The following is a 21,818-nucleotide window of genomic DNA, read 5'->3' as shown; positions in this document are numbered from 1 at the left end:
CAAGGAAGAAAATGAATTTGTGTCCCTGACTTAAATTGAGAGTGGGGCATGTTTGCCATTCTCATTTCGAACAGAAGTGATTCAATTTCTGATGGCAACATCTGTCGCACTGCCAAGAAATCGAGTCCAGCCCAGTCAACCAATCCCGAAATTTGAGGATTGTTGGGATGTAGGATTGGATCCTTGGTGTGAACAGTATGTAATACGCAAGGAAAAATGCGACGTAAATCCGTTTCGGAAAACAGAAATTGCGAACCGTGTACCACTGAGACTAAAAATTCATGCGTTATTTCCTCCTATTCATTCATTCATTCATTCATTCATTCATTCATTCATTTATTCATTCATTCATTCATTCATTCATTCATTCATTCATTCATTCATTCATTCATTCATTCTGGAATGTCAACTCGCTCCCAGAGCTTTTAATATTCTTTTAAGAATCTGCTCTGTTACTATTCTGTCATGATTTGGATATCCCCTAATGTGGTAGCTACTGAAGTTAAGTCCATTTTCGGCCTTCTTTCAGAATTCTCTTGTGTCCCATCAAATGGAACGGTGAAAAACGGAGTGGGACAAGTGGTCAACAGACTTGGAGTTTACTAATGCGCCCCAATTTCCCTAGCAAGGACGCGTTTTCGCCTACTTTTAAACGTTGTTCCTCACATTCATCTTTCACTCATTCATGCAGTATCTTCAATTCCGGAGATTAATGAAGACATTAACAAATTAGTTAAAGAAAACAACGTTACAGAAGTTAAAGCTGTAACTTAGCAATTTTCAAAATAATGTTTGGAATAAAATTTGAACAGATTCAAAACAAATATTTAAAACGGAAAAAGACGAAAATCCTTTCTTAATTGCTTATATATACGTAAAGATTAATTTCTGGTCCTACAGAATATATCTGTTGTGGTAACAATGATTATTAGAAGAGAAAAATTCGCTCCGGCATCTGGGATCGAACCTGGGGCCTTGATTCTAAGTACCAAGTGCTCTAACCACTGACTTACGTCGAAGTTCTAACCATAGCACCGGATCGAAACCCTCTCCTCTAGTGTTTTTCCCTTTCTGGCCTGACTCCAAGTTCGACATATACTGTATGTTGACATTTATATTAAGTCAACTGCCATTATACAAGGAGCGCACTCAATTGAGTGACTTGGTGGCCGGGATTCCACAGTAATACTCATTGTTACTATAATAAATATATTCTGTAGGACAAAAATTAATATTTTCTTTGCCCAACAGTGCTTATTACTGTGGCACCGGAGCGAATTTTTCTTCTCTAATAAAACCATTGTTATTAATCGCTTATGTTCTCACATCTCACGCAACAACCCCATTCTCGCGAAATTTTTATTTTCCTCTCTCATTATATTGTGTAACACAAGATAACGACGCACCCATTTCATTTTCAAACTTATCTTGATGGACTCAGACAGAATTAACATACAAATAAAATCATTTCCGAATATAGAAATAACTATTACAGGCCTACTAGAATAATAATTAATAACTCACCATCAGATGCTACTCATAGTTCTCTTCCGGTTAACTTCGGAGACTGCTGGTCGATGTGAAGTGGTTTAAGCCAGATGTTGGAAGAGATAATGCACACAAACACGGGACACGTGTAAGTGGTGATATCTCAACCTGAAAAAAAAAAAAACACATATGTTACAAGTAAGCTCTTCACTCTGCGCTTATCCAGAATTCCAATATATATTTAAATAAGAAAGAAGCGTCTATTATTGAGAAGAGATTTATTTTCAACACCTATTGCAGAAAGAAAAAGCTCAGCTCTTCAGAGGTTTATACTCTTTCACGCGTCACGAGCGGAGAATATGAAAGAACGTGAGAAGAACTCATCTTCGTCGTCACAGTCAACGTGAACATAATCATAATTATTGCTTGTAGATCTATATTCGGCATTACTACCACTACTACTACCATTGTATTTTCCACGAATAATACAGTGTCCAAAAAAAGAGGCTTGAATATTTCGTCAATATACAAAGTGAACCGTAAGTAATGCCATTAATTTCAGGGCTCTTTTTTTTTCGAACAAAAAAGTTCGATAAAATTTTGCTTCCTTTTCGAGTTAAAATACATTTTATATTAAACATTTCCTAGCTCTTTTGGGAAAGTCATTGATTGAGTACCCTCTACTTACGTTCAGTCACTTTAAGAGCGCAGTGTATTACGATAATACAAGATTGAAAGAATTTTAGTTTTGTCCTTTAAATGTACAAAAATTTGATCCAAACAAATATAGAACTGTAAAATTACATAGTAGAACAAGAAGTTACATTTGTTCAGATCAAATTTCTGCACATTTAAAGAAAAAAACAAAAATTCTTCCAATAATTTATTATCGTAATACACTGCTCACTTAAATTGACTGAGCTTATTGCGAATTCAATTAATGACTTTCCCAAAACACACTATGAAATCTACGTAAAGATTAATTTTTGGTCCTACAGAATATATCTGTTATGGTAACAATTATTAGAGGAGAAAAATTCGCTCCAGCGCCGGGGATCGAACTCGGATCCTTGGTTCTACATACTATGTGCTCTAACCACTGAGCTACGCCGAAATTCAATCCACAGCACCGGATCGAATCCCTCTCCTTCAGTGTTTTTCCCTTTTGTGGTCTAATTCCAAATTCGACATTATATTACGTCAATTGCCATTATACAAGGAGCGCACTCAACTGAGTGACTTGTGGTCGGGATTCCACAGTGCATATTACTGTGCAATAGTATTAGTAGTAGATTTATTTCTACTGGCAGAATTAAGGCCATAAAGCCTTCTCTTCCACTCAACCAGTATTACAACAGTAGCAATACAATAGCAGAAATATAATAATAATAATAATAATAATAATAATAATAATAATAATAATAATAATAATATAATCATAATAACAAAATGAAAACAAATTTGGTTACATGTAATTCTAAAAATCATACAAATTATAGTAATGTGAATCGAAATGTTAAAATAATAAAGACAAATATATGTTAAAAATAAAAATCATATTAGAAAAATTATGTTTTAGGGAAGCCTACAGTCTAAGCAGTCTATTTGACAACAGGGTTTTGAAATTAGTAAATGTCTGACAACTCCTTAAGGTATGAAGTAGGGAGTTCCAATGAGGAGAAATTGAAACTGTAAATGATGAAGAGTATCGGGAAGTGTTATGATGAGGTATACTCAATGTACCGGTGATCTGAGATCGAGTATTTAGGTTATGGTTGGAGCACAAATACACAAGACGAGACGACAGATAACTTGGGGCTGAGGTTCGCAGAATTTGAAATAGAAAAAAAAAAGACGGTGTAAAGTTCTGCGATCGTTGAGTCGGAGCCAAGATAAGGATTCGAAAAATGATGAAATATGATCGTATCGTTTGGTATTGTATACATATCTTATACACCTATTATGAACACGTAATTTGTTCGAGAGTTCAGTAAGCCTATTTCAGTCAGTGAACAATACGTCACAAGAGTCGAAGTGCGGCATTACAAGTGTTTGAACTAATGACTGTTTCAGTGGCGCGGGGCAGAAATGCTTGAACCGGCTTAACGAGTGATTAGACGAGCAGATTTTTTTTACAAGTGTGCTTTACTTGATAATTCTGCAATCACCAGTACAGATTTAAATAAATAACGCCCTTAAACTTTATGTTAGGCCTATCTTAAAGAGTTCAATTTTCTTTATACTTCCTAATATCCCCCCTCCAAAATAATATAGCTAACGGCGCCGATGGAGCAAGAATACTCTATATGACAGATATTACATTCGAAAAACAAATCGAATGAAATTTAGGACATGAAAATCCATTCATTGACTGATGTATTCAACATAAGAGGCTTCGTGTTGCGAATTCGGGACCCCAGTGCAATGGGAGTTCGAACATGCTAACTATTCGAACACAGTATGGATGTAAAGAAAAATGACCGGAAACTATTAAAGTTACCTTAGTTTTAAAGAGGATTTCAAGTAACATTTAACGGAAAATGTACGTGACATATCGTAACGTAGCGATTCTGAGTGTAGAAATTAACAATGTGTGTTGGAATGCTTATATCCTGAATCCTACTATTTACTTCAATAAATTAAAGATAAGTAAAGCATGCATTTGTGGATGTAATATGGAGACCATTATGGTTAACGTGAAATTGTGATTTTGTAATGCATTTCCAAGAAAAGATAAGGGATACGATATTGTAATAAAATCCCATAAAGGACCAGTACCGCTTACTTCATTGAGTAACGCTTGTCAGACTTAACCTCAAACCCTTTCTTAATATTGGCTACGAACAATACAAACACAATGTAACCAGACTGAACCACTCATGTTCATCTGCTCTTAACCACAAATATAATCAGCTGAGTAATGTATTATAATACAGTATTAGTGTCTGTATTTTATAAGTTGTGCAGAATGTTTGAAACACTGAATTTAGTATATTTATGGGTCTAAAGAAGAAACATTATTAGTGTGTTGTGAAACTTGACCTAACACTCCTCTCGTCGTGAGAACGGCTTCCCACAATGCATTGCCTCTTCTCTGTGTAAATCGCGAACGACTTCCACAGATACGACTCGTCTAGTTCGCGAACTACTTCCACAAAAATTTCGAACTAGTTCATCTAGTTCACTTGAATGATTAGTTCAATTAGAACTAATAGTTCGCGAACTACCCAACACTAGTAGCAACACAGTCCATGCATAATACGCGAGCAGTAGCAACACAGTACATGCATATTAATCTTTAGGGACAACTCATACAGATCTGCCCTTTAATTATAACTATTATGAATCACCATTAAGGGGAATCGGACGTTATCGCATGCAAAGTAATGGTAAAAATAGCCTATCTTCAAGCGGTCAGAATTGTAATACTATTTATCACAGCTCTTTCATTTTTTTAGTGATATAGCCTATGTATACACATTAAGCTTTAAAATGAAAGAAGAATGGTTAATCTAGTGTAAATCTTACCCTTAAATTAATTTTTGAATTTAATCACTTTTTTTAATATAAATTCACTACATGCCTGTGATTAGATACACTCTATTCACTTATCATAGCACACATTGAATTAAAATTTTGGCCACTTACTGCTAATATATACTAAAACATACCCTACTAAAATTATTAAAATATCTGTAATATTGTGGGCATACGGCTTATACTAATCTTCAATTCCTTTTTAATTCATTGACGGTGATGATTGCTATAAGCCCTATGCCCATAATATTATAGATACATGAATAAATTTAGTAGGGTATGTTTTAATATCTATTAGCAGTAAGTGGTCAAATTTTCAATTCAATATGTGCTATAATAAGTGAACAGAATGTACCTAATTACAGACATGTAGTGGATTTATAAAAAAAATTGTGCTTAATTAAAAAAAATAATTTAAGGATAAAGATTTACTCTAGAGTAACAATTCTTTTTCATTTCAAAGCTTAATGTGTATACATATATCACTAAAAAAAAATGAAAGAGCTGTGATAAATAGTATTATATTTATGACTGCTTGAAGAGAGGCTATTTTTACCATTATTTTGCATGCGATAATGACCAACTCCCCTTAATTTCACACAAGTGTAGGGGCACACTGTCATTTTGCGCAAGCTCATCGCTTTTAAGATATCGAAGTTAAAATTTTAGTGACATAAAAGGTCCTTAAGTTGAGACAAATATCTTCCATGCCCGCAGGAACTGAATTCAAATTTTCAGTTACAAATTCCACTGCTTGTCCAACAAAAGGGGGGCGACTAAAATATGTTTAATAGAAGAATCAAAGTTTCATCTAAACTCTGGTCTACTTCAGTTAAATTCATCCAAAGCATCAAAACCGAGGCACCTGTGTGTGTCCATTTGGACTTGTGACTTCTCTATAGGCCTAGAGTAAGGGAAAGCAGTTCATTGGTCTCACCGCGACTGCGTGTTCGGCGTATAAATTTTAATTACGCTAGTGCCTTTTTATGTCGCTTCAACTCTGTAGTCTATCATATTTTATATTCGTTCTCTTGTAACAATCACAATACGGCGGACGGTCAGAATATTGGTATGGTTATCCGTTATGAGAAATTTCATTAAAGAATAAGTATATTTCTAAATGTGAATAAAAAATAAAAATATATAAATAAAATAATGTAATGCATCAACGCGTTTACTTCTTGATGGGGACACTGACTTATAATTACGAAGTGGAAAAATGTTATAGTTAGTGAATTTTGAGCTAAGATAAGAGATAATACAAACAACATATTTTTCTTCAAAAAGACGCAGTCGTTACCAGTATAATGTGATGGAAAGAAACAAAGTTTATTGAGAACTAAATCCGATTTAAAAATATATCTTATAATTAAGGCCGTGACAAATATGCCAGTGTACTGGAAATGTGTCCCGTGAGGTTCTTCCTTTGATCCTTCCTCACCATCTAGTACAATTCTCTAGAGTACGTACTGTGCACGTTCATTATCTATCAGTGTTTACAGACGGAGGAAACAAACCATCGCTATGAGTACAAGCACAACAAAAGTCTTCAGTACAACAAGGTTCGAGTACGATTCGGCTACAAAGTGTGTTTCAAAATTCCGAAACAGACAGCCTCTCCAGCAAAGTGGTTAATGTTATGTCAAGATATGGTGAGCATGTGGAGTTTATTAGTCAAAACTTCAATTTCATGCAAACGAATATACGAGGCGCATCCAGAAAGTAAGTTTCCCTATTAAAAAAAAAAGAACACACTTTCAGGAAAACATTTTTTGGCAACAGGTTACAACAATGTTTCAGCTATTTTTCAACATAGCCACCATCAGAATTGAGACACTTGTCGTATCGTGGGATCAACTTTTGTATCCCTCTGTCGTAGAACTCTGCCGCCTGTGAATGGAACCAGCGTGTGACAGACGTCTTCAGCTCTTCGTCGTTGCCAAAACACTCACCGGAGGACAGGAATTTCTTGAGGTGCAAGAAAACGTGAAAATCGCTGGGAGCAAGATCAGGACTGTAGGGTGGGTGATCAAACAACTCCCAGCCAAATTCCGTCAAAACAGCTGCTGTGCGCCGAACCGTATGTGGACGAGCATTGTCATGGAGGAGCACAACACCTGCAGTAAGATTTCACGCCTCTTGTTTTGAATGGCACGTCGCAATTTTCGCAGTGTTTCACAGTAACGGTCAGCGTTCACTGTTTCACCTCTTGGAAGGAAGTCAATGAGCAGAATGCCCTTCCTGTCCCAGAACACCGTGCACATCACTTTCCGTACCGACAGCGTCTGTTTGAATTTCGTCCTGACCGGAGATCCACTATGCCGCCAATGCTTTGACTGCTGCTTGGTTTCCGGGGTGAAGTGCGAAATCCAAATCTCATCGCCCGTGACGATCCTGTCGAGGAACTCGTCGCCGTCATCGTGATACCGTTGCAGAAATGTCAGTGCTGCTCCTAAACGTTTCATTTTGTGTTCGGGTGTCAGGTTTTTCGTCACCCACCTGGCACACACGTTTTTGAACAGCAGGTGCTTAGTAACAATCTCATGCAACAAGGATCGCGATATCTGCGGAAAATGGCTACTCAGCTCCGTAATCGTGAAGCGACGGTTCTCCATGATGCACTGCCGCACCAGCTCAACACGATCATCATTGATGAGGGACGGTCGCCCACTACGCTCTTCATCATGGACACTTTGACGACCTTCGGAAAACTGCCTACACCAGCGACGCACCATTTACTTACTCCTGATGTTCGGCCCATAGACCTGACAGAGGTGCCGATGAATTTCAATTGGCGCAATGCTTTGTGCATTGAAGAACTTTATCTCCGACCGAACCTCGCAGGCGGCGGGAGAAGGAATAAGAGCTTCCATTTCGGACCACTGCTGCCACGCTACTGGCACCAGGCGGGACCTGTCCGGGTGGCATATGATTGATACGTCATAGATCTGTTACGCATGCGCAATTGACACGGCTAATTACGTTTACTTTCACGGGGAAAAAATCGGGAAACTTACTTTCTGGATGCGCCTCGTATTTTGTTACACAGCATATAAACAGACGACCACGACAGCGCTCTAGAAAGAGTGCAACGAAATGAAGTCAGGGACTGAACATCACAATAATAAAGCATTTTATTCAGATATGTGTGAGGCATTTGCATTTACGAACATCTCTCTAAACAAACCTCTGAACGGAAAATTTCGAGAATTTTTTACGCAAAAGGTCAAACCCAGATACCTCAGCTCTTCGAAATTATTACGTACAGGAATGTTACTATAAATGCATTGATTATATCAGAGAAAAGATTAACGATACTATCTGGATTTCAGCAGATACACCGGATTCCAGAGGACGGCATGTGATAAATGTGATCGTTAGGGCTATGAATGTAGACAACCCTAAAAGACCCTACCTCCTTATGTGTCAAGAACTATATCAAGTGAATTCCTCTACGATTATTTCCTTATTTGACAGTGCTATGGCCTTCAGGTGTACAATACAACAAAGTAAGTTACTAATGTTCGTCAGTGATGCAGTGTCTTAAATAGGCAAGGCAGACACGAGTTTAAAACCAAATTACACACACACACACACACACACACACACACACACACACACACACACACATAGAGATATATATATATATATATATATATATATATATATTTATATATATATATATATTCAAGTGTGTCACAGAATTGCAAAGTACAATTTCATTTTTAGATGCTGACTGGAAGATTTTCAATGTGAAGAAAGTGTTTGTAAAGTCACCAGCAGTCAATGTCCTGGTGTACCTCTGACTCCATCTTCCGTACTTACGCGATGGGGTTTCTGGTTAACAGAGTGCAATTATCATTGCGACAACTACGCTAATCTTGAGAAAGTGATCAAATACTTTAACAATGACGACGCAGTTTCAATAAGAGAGTAACAATTTTTTAGTAGGTTATTTCACAACGTTTTATGAATATCTTAGGTTATTTAACGTCTGAATGAGATGAAGGTGATAATGCCGGTGAAATGAGTCCTGGGTTCAGTACCGAAATTTACCCAGCATTTGCTCATATTGGGTTGAGGGAAAACCCCGGAAAAACCTCAACCAGGTAGCATGCCCCGACCGGGAATGGAACCTTGGCCACTTGGTTTCGCGGCCAGACACGCTGACCGTTACTTCACAGGTGAGGACAAACAAAAATCTTCTGAATGACCCTGTCATGGAAAATGAGTTAAACACATTAAGCCAAATTATGAATTATAATATCTCTACGGACTTAGCTGTGATGAAGAGTTGGATGTTACCTGGTTTTCAAAATATCAGTACGAGAAATTTGTCTTTCTTCCCATTTTAACCAACACAACATACGACAGGATCGAAGAATACAGTCTTAGTGAATGTGGATGTATACAGGCGCCTTGTAACAAGATAACAAAACACCATTTAGCCCTATATGTACCTCACTGTAGTTCACCCCACTACAGGCCTAAGCGAATGACGAACTTCCCACGCATCATGTAACAAGAGAACAAAACGCCAGGTCATGTGTATTACGTCACAGCAGTTCAACCCCACTATAGGCGTAAGCAACTAATGGAACAGAAGTAGCCTACTATATACACGCACGTATTACGTACGTAGCAAGACAACAATAAGCCAGGTAATGTGTACGGCACCCAGTTCACCTCACTACAGGTCTAAACGAATAACCAGCAGTCAATCAGGAGCATTTCATTTCATTTATTGCATTCCATAGATCTTACTTTAGCATTGAAGCTTTAAGATGTGGAACAAGTCAATAGTTACAGAATTTTTTAACGAAATGCAGTGAGGCCGAGGATTCGCCATAGACTACCTGACATTTGTCAATTATTTATCAATGGAGCTACAAAAATATATTACATAGCAAGAAAATTAATTCAATTTAAAAGCATGAGGAGTCATTCAGATGAGATATACAAAAATAAGTGATACATATCATGCAGATTAATTCAATCTACAAGCATAGATAATTCAGCAATTGAGCCATGCAATACGCCTACATAGCAAGGAGATTAATATTCAACTTACGGTCTATACAATTCATTAGTTGAACTATACAAAATATACAATACATAGCAAGCAGATTAATTCAATTTACAAGCATACTGTAATTTAGTTGAGCTAGGCTATACAAAATTGTACAATACATAGCAAGTAGATTAATTCAATTTACAAGCATTAAGAATAATTCATCAATTATCCATTAGTTGTGCAGGAGTTATAAGTATAACTTATATAAGTTATAAGAAGTTATAAGTATATATTCATACAATTTGCTAATGCTCCTCATTTCAAAAAATCTATTAAAAAATTGCTGTTAACAGAGAAAATTTAAAGTTCAATTATTGTAATATGTGTTTTTTCTTCTTCTTTTTTTCTTTTATTACATTTTACTTTGTTATTCAATAAAATGTCATAACATTAACTTATGTGGAATATTTCCTGAGCACGGGTATGTAACTTCCTCTTTCTGGGGGTGCTAGAGAGTTCTTATATAAAAAATCAATATGTATCTTTGTTCTGACAATAAAGTATTATTATTATTATTATTATTATTATTATTATTATTATTATTATTATATAGAAATTTGGTTATTCTATTCTGAAACTTTCCTCATGGTCCTTCAAATCGTTATGATAATTAGGCTGTGTATTAAAGATCATAATACATGAATAGTGAACTCCTTTTTATAACAGCTTAGAACCGATTTTACCAACATTTCACTAATCCACAATTAACTAATTATTGTAGTTTAACTTAAATACGGAAATTAGATCGTATTTAATTCGTTTACATTTCACCAAATTTATACACGTTTAAAATAAACACAATTATTAATTTAATTCCCAATTAAGTCATCACGACCTTCGGAATCATAGTAAAATCGTAATTCCGAAGATCATGTGCTTGTGAATGTAAGCAGTAACATATATATATATATATATATATATATATATATATTTTTTTTTCAAAAACCACATGTTGATAAGAAATATTTCACTTTTTTTCTTTTCCGACGTTTAAAGAAATTAAATATTTTCAGCCAGTTAATAGATGTCTATTTATAGATAATTAAACGTAGTCATAAATACAAAGAAGGAGATGGGAAGACGACTTAAAGATTGATTTTTGGTAGCCACTCATCTACGACGTCGAAAACCCGGAAAGAATGGAGAAATTCGTAAGAGAAGCATCCATGAACTTAGTTTGAACTTCCCGGAGTAGAAACCCTGGATCGCATAACCCACAATCACCTTGATTCGGCAATAGATCCTTGCTCTTCACGAGATTTTATGGGCTAATTGTAACTACGACTGTAATTTTATTTTCTTGGAGTTCATGAAGTATATTTGGGCCCGATTTAATCAAATAAATTCAAAATCTTACAAAATTAAAAGATTTACCGTAAGACTTTGTAAACACGATTATGTTAAAATAACAAGATTAACTGAAAGAATTAATATCAGATACAGCAAAGGCAGGCAGACGGACATAAGGGTATACCAGCAGTCTAAATAAGCATTATTTTGTCTTGTATTCTCATTAATAAATTTTATAAAAACAATAAAAATAAATAAGAAATTTAGACAAATAATGAACAGAAAACACGAACAGATGACAAAATCGAATCGATAAAAATATCGACAGAAGAGCGATATACAAAGAGAAGTGAAAATTGACAGAGAAACAGAGAGACATACAGGTCTAATGTCTCAAGCGTTATTAATACGAGAGCACACAATAGGTGTATAATGGTATATAAGTACAAGTGGTAAGCAGTGAGGTGGGTAGGTAGGATAGTTAAGCACATAAGGTACGTATGTGAAGTCCAATAATTGGTTTATGGAGTCAAAATGAGGATAGTAATGGCAAAGGAAGCTTTTAATAGAAAATGGAGAATCTTCTGCGGATCTCTGGATAAAGAACTAAGGAAGAGACTGGTGCAGTGCTTTGTGTGGAGTGTGGCATTGTATGGGGTAGAAACATAGACATAAGGGGTCAAAAGGAGGATAAGTGTTCGCGTAGGCTTCCACGGCTGGTGTACATGGTCTGTGGATAAGCTTCGGGGCTTCTACCGCGTTGTCTTGGTGTTGGTGGCTGACGTTTCGACCGCTGTGTTGTGGTCATCTTCAGAGCAGTTGGATAAGGAAATAGTCTGCGAGTTCGTATATATATATATATATATATATATATAGTAGTCGATGGGAGGAGTATAAGCTTAGCAATGCCAAAGGAAGCTGTTAATAGAAAATGGAGCATCTTCTGCGGACCTCTTGATAAAGAATTAAGAAAGAGACAGGTGCAGTGCTTTGTGTGGTGTGTGGCATTATATGGGTTAGGGGTGCTATTCATAGGCATTTCGCTAGCCCGCGCTACGAGCGTGCTAAACTAGCCCCGGCTATCGACTGGTTACTTGTACGGGATTCATATCATATCATACCGCTAACACTGGTTTGTGAGTTTTCCCTCAACCCAATACGAGCAAATGCTGGGTAACTTTCGGTGCTGGACCCAGGACTCATTTCACCGGCATTATCACCTTCACCTCATTCAGACGCTAAATAACCTGAGATGTTGATAAAGCGTCGTAAAATAACTTACTAAAAAAAAAACACTGGTTTGTGAATACGAAAAACGTTAGTTCGCTGATCATCCACCGGAAGCCCGCGCTAAGAATGTCTATGAATACGGCCCATAGATATTACGACGAAGTGAAGAGAAACGGCTAGCATCATTTGAAATGTGGATATGGAGAAGAATAGAGCGTGTGAAATGTGATTACAGAATTAGAAATAAAGCTATGCTAGAAAGAGTGGGTGAAGAAAGAATAATGCTGAAGTGATCAGGAGGAGAAAAAAAATTGGCTTGGTCACTGGCAAAAAATAAATTTTCTAAAAAGAATGCACTGGAAGGAATGGTGAACGGAAGAAGAGTTCGGGGCAGAAGAAGGTGTCACATGATAGACAACATTAATATATATGGACCGCTTGTGGAGACTAAAAGGAAGGCGGAAAGTAGGAAAATACAAACGCGTATAAAATAAATTGATGTAAAAATGCAGTCGTTTAATGTAAATTGCATTATTCTCTCGTTGCATGAATCCAGTACATTATTGAGCTACTGTTGTTGTTGTTTAGTCAATTGTCCGAAGACAGGTTTGAACCTCATAAGTAACACTATAAGGCATACTCATGAGGCAACTAGGCCAAGAGATTACTGGGTAGGGAGGCCAGTTCCTTTCCCCTCAAATGCATACATCGCCGATTAACTACATATTCCACTAATTAGACTTCAGATATTGAGCTATTATTTTATGAAAATTTGGGCCAAACGAATTTTGTAAATAATTGGAACAACATTGTTTTAAAATTGAAGTACTCTTTCTCTAATTCAGGTACATGCAGTTAGAGTGAACTGCCCAGCGATCAGAACACGTGGGAATGTACAACTGGTGATGCTCCCAGGCTGTTTGTTGCTCACAGATGGCGTCGTATCAGTAGTTCACGACAGTGTTCCCAACCTTCAAACACAAAATTATAGAATTGTAATTAAAAATTATCGCATTTCCCACAAAATTATCGCAAAAATATAATATTAATAATAATGCCATACTATCATAACTTTAATAAATAGGCCTATATTTTCAATTACTTCTCAAAACAAGCATCAATGACAGCTACGAAGAGAATATTTTGATTAACTGATTAGGAGATGCCAGCTTCTACTGAAGAATCCGGGTTCATACCTGAGAATCAAGAGGGCTACTGTAGCTCTCTTGCTGAAAATCTTGACTGAAAGAGGGACTGATTTATCCAGAGTACGAAAAGAATAGAATATACTCAAATGTGTTTCATTAATGTGACCATTACATTTTTACTGTGTCATACTACTTTTGACCAATAAAACGGTACGAAAGGACGTTTTACAAACAATCATGGTTTCTTATCGCACAATTTTATCACTTTTCTAGCATTTCATTTATTTTTATCGCTCCCCTAAATTTGTTTGTTTACCAACATTTCAAAATGCAAATTCTTTACAGTATTATAAAACATGCTTTGCAATCGTCATTTTTTTCCCGCATAGTTAGTCGACTGAAAATGGCGGCTCCGTTCAAACGTTTTGGTGAAAGTAACATTAGTGAAATAGAATTTAGTAAGTCAATATCTATTTTATTGTATTAGAGTACTTTATTTCTTCTAATCTTCGTATACTTTCTTGTGTTTTTATTACCTCCCTACAATTTGTTTCTTTGTTTACCAACATTTCAAAGTGCAAATTCCTTACGGTACTATAAAACATATTTCGCGATCGTCATTTGTTTGCCGCATAGACAGTCAACTGAAAATGGCGGCTCCGTTCAAATGTTTTGGTGAAGCTAACCAACATTAGTGAAATAGAATCTTAGTAAATCAATTAACATTTTATTGTTTTAAAGTACTTTATTTCTTCTAATCTTTATATACTTTCTTCTAATCGTGTAATAGTCAAATCCCACTCAAGTTTTGATTTTCTCTATATAAATCAAAATCTCTAGTGAAATTACTGTTGATAATTTCTTCCTTTGGATAACAAAGAGGAATGAATTCAGAGGAAATTATATGATTAACGAAAATTATCACATTACAAGTGTTATCTCATATCGCATCAAAGTTAAAAATATACATAATATAATAATTTATCGCATGTTTAGCAATGTTGGCTCATGAGAACAGACTAAAGGCATGTTCCCACTTGTTTTCAGAATTTTCCTAAAAGCGCAAAAAATTAATATAGCATTACGAGTACAAAAAAAAAATCGTCAGTTTATTTCTGCCGTCAGTTGTGTTTTTGTCACAAATGTCTAATAAACAGCATGTACTGTCTGGAAGAAGGTCAGATCTCTTTTCCATTCTTCCGCTAAATAAAACGACCCACCGAGTGTTATGTCCAGCATTTGTGTATACGTTCTTATAAGCTAAAACGTGACGTAGAAACGCGAAGGTCGCGGGAAATTTGTGATCCGAGAGACTTTTATGAGCCACAGTAAGTAATCATTAATATTATTATTACTGCAAAAAAATTTTCAGAAACAATTAACTATATCTACGTCTTTTAAAACATGGGAGTAATTACATAGGCTACGATCTTTCGTCATTGGCTATTCAAACTTCAGAGCCTTCCGTCCTAGTCTTTCGTAAATTTTGATCAAACACTTTTTACCACAAGCAGCGCTTAGCATGCTGCAAGGTCACTGTTTATAATATCTCACAGAAACAGACAAGGGACCACAGTCTAGTATATACAGTCACGAAGCTTGAGTTGTTGAGAGTACTATTTCGCATTGTCTGTGATGAGGCGATAGTAGCGATCCTAGTGGTTAGCAACTATCTATGGATGTATTAAACTTCGTGATTGTATATACTAGAGTATTAGACTGTGTAAGGGACATACTTCCTTTCAGTTCATACGGGAGAAAAAAAAAACCCTGACTTTCTTTGCATGAATCTCGACATCCAGTCAGCTGAATTTATGCACATGTATACATTAAATATAATTAGAACGAACTACTAAATAAAGCGTTTAGGTTAATTTTAAGATCTATGCAGTAACTCCAGTACTGAGAAAACATAATAATAATAATAATAATAATAATAATAATAATAATAATAATAATAATAATAATAATAATAATCATCTCAGAAACCGGATCCTCAAGCCCTTTCTATATTAGCATCGGAAAATAATATTATTTTGCACTAATTCTTAAGCAAAATGAATAAATGAATACTTAAATATTAATGAAAATAATACTTACTTAAAAATGGCTTTTAGAGAACCCGGAGATTCATTGCCGCCCTTACATAGGCCCGATATCGGTCCCTATCCTGAGCAAGATTAATCCAGTCCGTACAATCATATCCCATCTCCCTCAAATCCATCTACTCTTAGACCTCCCAAATGTTTCCCCTCCCCCCCCCCAAGATTTGCCAATTAACTCACTATATGTATTTATACATTCACCCATACGTGCTACATGTTCTGCCCATCTCAAACGTCTGGATTTTATGTTCCTAATTACGTTAGCTGGAGAATACAATGTGTGTAGTTCTTTAGAACACCAATATTTTCTCGCTATATTTCGTATGTGAGTAATAGTGAAATTCATGAAAAATTCTTGTCGGTTTATCAACATAGTCTGCATAACATCCCATTATTCCGCCCCACTATACTGTACACGTAATTCTCAACAGTTTACCAGTTTCACCGTATTACGAAAGTTCAGTGACCGACTGCGGAATAAACAATCATGCTCCTCCTAATCCTGCAGAAGTAACCTAAGTTTTCCGTTCTGAGAATATTTCCGTCACTAAATTAGCATAAAATAACATTGCTGAGTCTTCAATGTCCTCCGGCGTAGCTGTATAGTCCAAGGCCTAAGGAATCATACTTTGAAATAGCGTTGTAGAATTATCACTGATCCGAGTACTCATGGAAGAAGACTTTTCTCATAACATTTCGGCCAGTGTATGGGATCGATGTCCATCCAGCATCAAGAGAAATTTGAAAATGTATATTTAATATCTATATAAATATTAGTACATGTGCGAAAATATTAACCGTACCTTCAAAAACAAATGTTAAAGAGACAGTATTAAAATGTTAGGTAATTTTCTGGAATGCGTAACTCCTATGCTCCATTTCTGCCGTAAAATAATAATTGAAATACAATATATTGACATTATGGCGGTCGTAAGCATTAAAACGTTTACCAGTTCGCACCAATATTGCCTTTAGGGTAAATTAATATTATTCTATTCTATGATTCACTACATCGAGAACGTATCCTTCAGTCATGAGAGAATTTCCACCAATAAAGATTTCTTACTTCCTTATTACATAACAGATCTCTCTACAAAAATTAAATTAATAAAAATAAGAAAGGTTTACACGAAAGGGCATTGATTGTTCTTCAGTTTTTTTCTGTAGGCCTAGTCACTCAAGGATTGCATGTCTTTTAAGTATTTCGTTATATTATAGCGGTCAAACTTCTTGTCATACAATTCACATACTTTAGATTAGTGGTATTCTTATTTTTTGCGCAAATTGTGGTGGAAGCCATGTATCGCATAATGTGTCTTTGATTGTTAGCCTTCGTCCAGTTTCTAATTAGCATGATCATGACATTGAATAGCGAAAATCTGTTTTACAAGCTAGCTATAATCACTGGAAGGATCATTGTGCTAACCACACGTTACCCTAGTAATGGCTGGATTATTGTTCACCTTGACAGCTCCTTTGAAAAACACTGTGCAAGTAACTTAAAAGTTAATGTGCCTCAACTTCGAAGTCTAAACTAATAACATGTTACTTGATTAAATATTGTGCAAGTTTTTATATTCTCTGAAAACTACTGTATTAAAGGCTATCCAGAGACGATTTCATTACATTACAATTCGATAATGATTCAACGACGCTTGTTGGACTTCAATATATTTTATGAGGAGTCGTCACCGGAATATGCTACGGATGGATCAGTCTGCAAATTGACCTAAGGGGTTAGGTAGGGCTTACAGCAGTAAAATGTTTGGAAATATTCAACATTTTTTTCCTCCATTACTGTATCTTGTAGAATAATGAAAATTGGTATGTGTAAAGCACTGTCCTTCTGCTACATAGAAAAAATATTTTTGGATTTAAAAATTATTTATATAGCCTATATATATATATATATATATATTTTTTTTTTTTTTCAAAATTGAAAATGAAGGTAGTCTACTGTGCAGTGATGTAGTGTTTCCCTCATAACTCATAAACTTGTTAACTTTATCATGTTCTCTGTTTTTTTTTATTTTATTCCTGAAACTCATGTTTACAATACCATGCTCTTTCAACTACATGCCTTAATAAATAATATATTTTTTATTTTGTGTTTGAAGAAAATACTGATATTTGATCATTTTTAAAATGAATTTATTTTTATCAGACAATCTATCAAAGATAGAGAAGTGATCTTGATTCATATTGTAGATATGACATGCATAAATACAAAAAAAATTCATCACAGAATGTTTGATAGTTTTTGAGTTATGTGGGAAACGCTTCATCACTGCACAGTGAACTGAATTTTTGAAAAAAAAATGCAAATAACTTATTTTTTAAATCATAAAGCTGTTAAATCGGCCATTTTTGTATAATCATAAAAGATGCATATTTTCCCTGGACCAAAAATATATTACAAAATGACTAGAATCACATCTAGTAACAAACTATTAAAATTCTTTTCAGAAAGGAGCCACTGTGTAAACACAAAAAACGACCTATGTAACGAGTATTGGGTACTAGTACTAGGAAATTACCTCGCCAAACCATAATAAAATTTCATAAACTAAGATTTAAATAAATACTAACTTAATTTATGATGCAATGAAGAAATTAACTTGAAGTTATAAGACAATGAAAAACATTAGTCTAATACTAACCATGTTTAATTATTATAAAATTAAATAGCACTTTGAATTGTCTAAGAGCTTAATCAGTATCGTCGACAAATATAAAGCTAATTTCAGACATAGACACAGAAGAAAGCTATTAATCCACTGCAAACTTTTCTCCTAAATCGTAATTCTATTGTATATTAATCTCTGACAACGAAATTTCCTATTTCTGGTTTTATTCTACTATACATCAAGTAATAAAAATTAAGAAACAATCCTTAGCAACAGTAAAATCAATGTAAGTTTTATGTGATGATATTGAGAGTACCATTGTTATGGCTACAATCCTGCGTTTGGTTATTTCGAATGCAAGTTACATCGATCATATATTGTAGAATCATAAGGACAGCTACTTGCAAGACGACAGGTCACGTCACGCTTCAGTGAACCAGAGAGTCGTTCCTCATGCACCAGTACAGTATGTCCAGCGAATAGGGATTATATAGAATGGACACTGAACGAATTTTCCTGTTTTGTTTCTCTTTGCGCCGGAGTTTAGTTCCAGTTTCAAGCCCTAGACTAAAGATTAGTATAATCGAACGCACGCTAAGATAATAATTGAAATAAGAGTTGAGACACAGGATCCAAACATCGCCTACTTTACTGCATAATCCAGTAACGCTTTGCTTGAAATAAATTCAAGTTAACAGCTTTTTCTTATTTCTCAGTGATAAACTACTTGTAATAATAATAATTTATGTTTTGTATATAATAAATTATATTATAAAATAATGTAATACATTCTAAGATTATGTACCAAATTCGTTTAATAATTATATACAATATAATTATAGGCATATGGCTTTACTTCTCATAGGAGTTTTGTTTTTTTTTCCATTTTGAGCGCTATTAAATCTTTACATATTTTAATCGTTGATAGGGTCAACGTCTCAACTCTCATTATAAAGGAACTCTAGAATCCAGACATTACAGATAATGAGAGATTTATTATTTCATCGGTCCAATGTATTTTATTTGATTACATAATATACTTAGATGTATTAATTGTATGTCTGTTATATTCCGTTGTGTCGACTGCTAACTGATGTGATGTCAGCGCCAACTCTAGAGAAAAAGCAGTATCTCACGCTCAAGATGGTTTGAAGGTCATTGAAATCAGTCTTGTTACATCAAAGGTACCGACGCGAAGTGTCCATACTTGAATTCCCTATACGCTGTTATGTCTACATCTGTTTATTCGTGTACCTGTGTATGTCGGTGAACAACAGGAATACCACTTGGATTTAATAACAATAACGAAGTACGAATACATATTTAAAGGCTGCTTATATGCAATAAAAGATCATTTTTACTGGGGATGGACGAAACTAAAAAAAAAGAAGGAAAAAAAAAAACAGTAGCCAACTCCCCTTTACTTCAGTCCAGACATGCAATGAGGAAACCATTCCAGCCAAGATAAAGATACATTTACTGAAATATATTAGAACATACTTAATATCTATACAATGCATCTATGTAATTGGGATTTGCCTGTTACGTTCTATAACAAATAAAAAAAAAATAAATGCAAACACACGCTCTCAGAGACGCTCTAAAGCTATGTAGGGCATTATCTTAAGATGCGTAACAAATGTAACAGTATTAATTTAAAAAGCAGATTCGAATTTCTTCCTACAACCGATTTTACTAACATTATGTATTAATCGCAGTTACATAAAATAAATCGAAGTCATAAAAAATTTTAACTCAAATAATTCAGGCGCCACATACAATTTTTATTCGCCATGGTCACATGGCGCCCGGAATTTGTCTACCATTGATTTTTACAGTAATAGTTACGCCTACTTCAGATCTAATTAAAGTTTGGAAATAACAAAAATGAAAAAAAAAATACATTTCAGCACGAACTTTAAATAAAACACATTATGAATGCGTGCTTTACGAGTCTCTATACATTACAATTAATTACTGTAAACATCTTAAGTGTTTCAAATAATTTTTTTTTCTTCCTGATAAAATACGTGTTGTTCTTTCCTAATGACGTGCTCGCTACCAAATTATTCTATTTTAGCAATAATTTCCAACCGCCTAGTTGTGTTTTGTTTTCGTATGTTCACTGAGCAGTGAACCATAACAAAGTAGCGTTGGATGCCGTCTAGCTATACTCCATACATATCTAGACTATTATGGGCTGCTAGGAGGCTTTAGGTAACCAAACACAGGACTATATGGCTAATGCTACCTTTTAGAATGATATTTTGTGCTATACTCCTTCCTGAATAGCCGCAATCGCAACGTACTAGGCCTATAAGTTTCGAGCAGGCAACCCCGCTTGTCCCTGTAACAACCCCATCCACGCATCGCCAATCGGAAGTCGGGAAGTGCTATGGAATAATGGAATGTAATCGGATGGAATGATGATACCTAACACGTAAAAATGGGATATCCCCGAGAAAAAACCCAACTGCGACCTTGTCGCCACAAGAGTGATTGTAAATTTCAATATGACGTTTACCGCTGCAGTTGTTGTGTGATATGGACTATCAGTTTATCACGCAGCCTGTGCGGATTGGAGTCCCGGTTAAGTTCGGGAATTGTTTCTTCCACTTATTGTTATTATTCTCCTACATTTATTCTGTCATCCCTCAAGCATATTACTCATTTAGTTTTCTTGATCTTGCTCTATGTTTTAGTTCCTACAGTTGATGTTTCTTTTTCCTTTGTGTGTTTACCATTTCTATAGGTACATTGTGGTATCTCAGACTTTCAATTTCTTCTTGAATTTGTTAGTTTAGGGACTCTCGTTCGGTTTAAAATTTATAATTTTACAACACTGCTATCTGTTTTTATTTTATACTTTGTAAATTAAAGAGCAGATTACGTCGTAGGAGATGTGTCCATGAATATAGTTTATATCGATTTTGCTTTAAGTAATACAGAAATTCTGTTGATTTTAGTTGTTTGGTCCAGGGCAATGTATCTCAATGCAATGAAGATTCCTTTAATTTGTGCTGCAAATAATATCGATTCTCAATGAAGAATGAGAATGCATCGCCCTGACCCAAATCACCTAAAACAGAAAATGCTTCTGAAGTCTTTAGTCCAGAGTAATTTATTTGAATGCAATAAAGAATAAGTTACTTCCTGAATTTGTGTCCTTGACCAAAGGAGAAAAATCAACAGAATTTCTACTGATAGTAAAACTGACGTATCCCATATGGACACGCCGCCTCCTGTGAATTTACCTAGTCGTTCATAAAAATGTATAAATGACATTTTATTATAAATATCTGTTAAATAAATTTTACAT

General features: G+C 35.1%; 1 protein-coding gene across 3 annotated transcripts in view; it reads right to left on the bottom strand.

The window, feature by feature from the left end:
* Positions 1-21,818, bottom strand: part of LOC138697977 (tyramine receptor 1-like) — a 689,651-nt gene that overhangs the window by 556,564 nt on the left and 111,269 nt on the right. For all 3 annotated transcript variants that reach the window (XM_069823608.1, XM_069823606.1, XM_069823607.1), the window contains exon 2: positions 1,525-1,656. The gene's annotated coding sequence lies outside the window, so the exon portion shown is untranslated. The remainder of the gene's footprint in view (positions 1-1,524; positions 1,657-21,818) is intronic.

The sequence above is a fragment of the Periplaneta americana genome, chromosome 4 (assembly GCF_040183065.1).
Source record: "Periplaneta americana isolate PAMFEO1 chromosome 4, P.americana_PAMFEO1_priV1, whole genome shotgun sequence".
Lineage (NCBI taxonomy): Eukaryota > Metazoa > Arthropoda > Insecta > Blattodea > Blattidae > Periplaneta > Periplaneta americana.
This window is presented reverse-complemented; position numbering and strand designations above follow the sequence as displayed.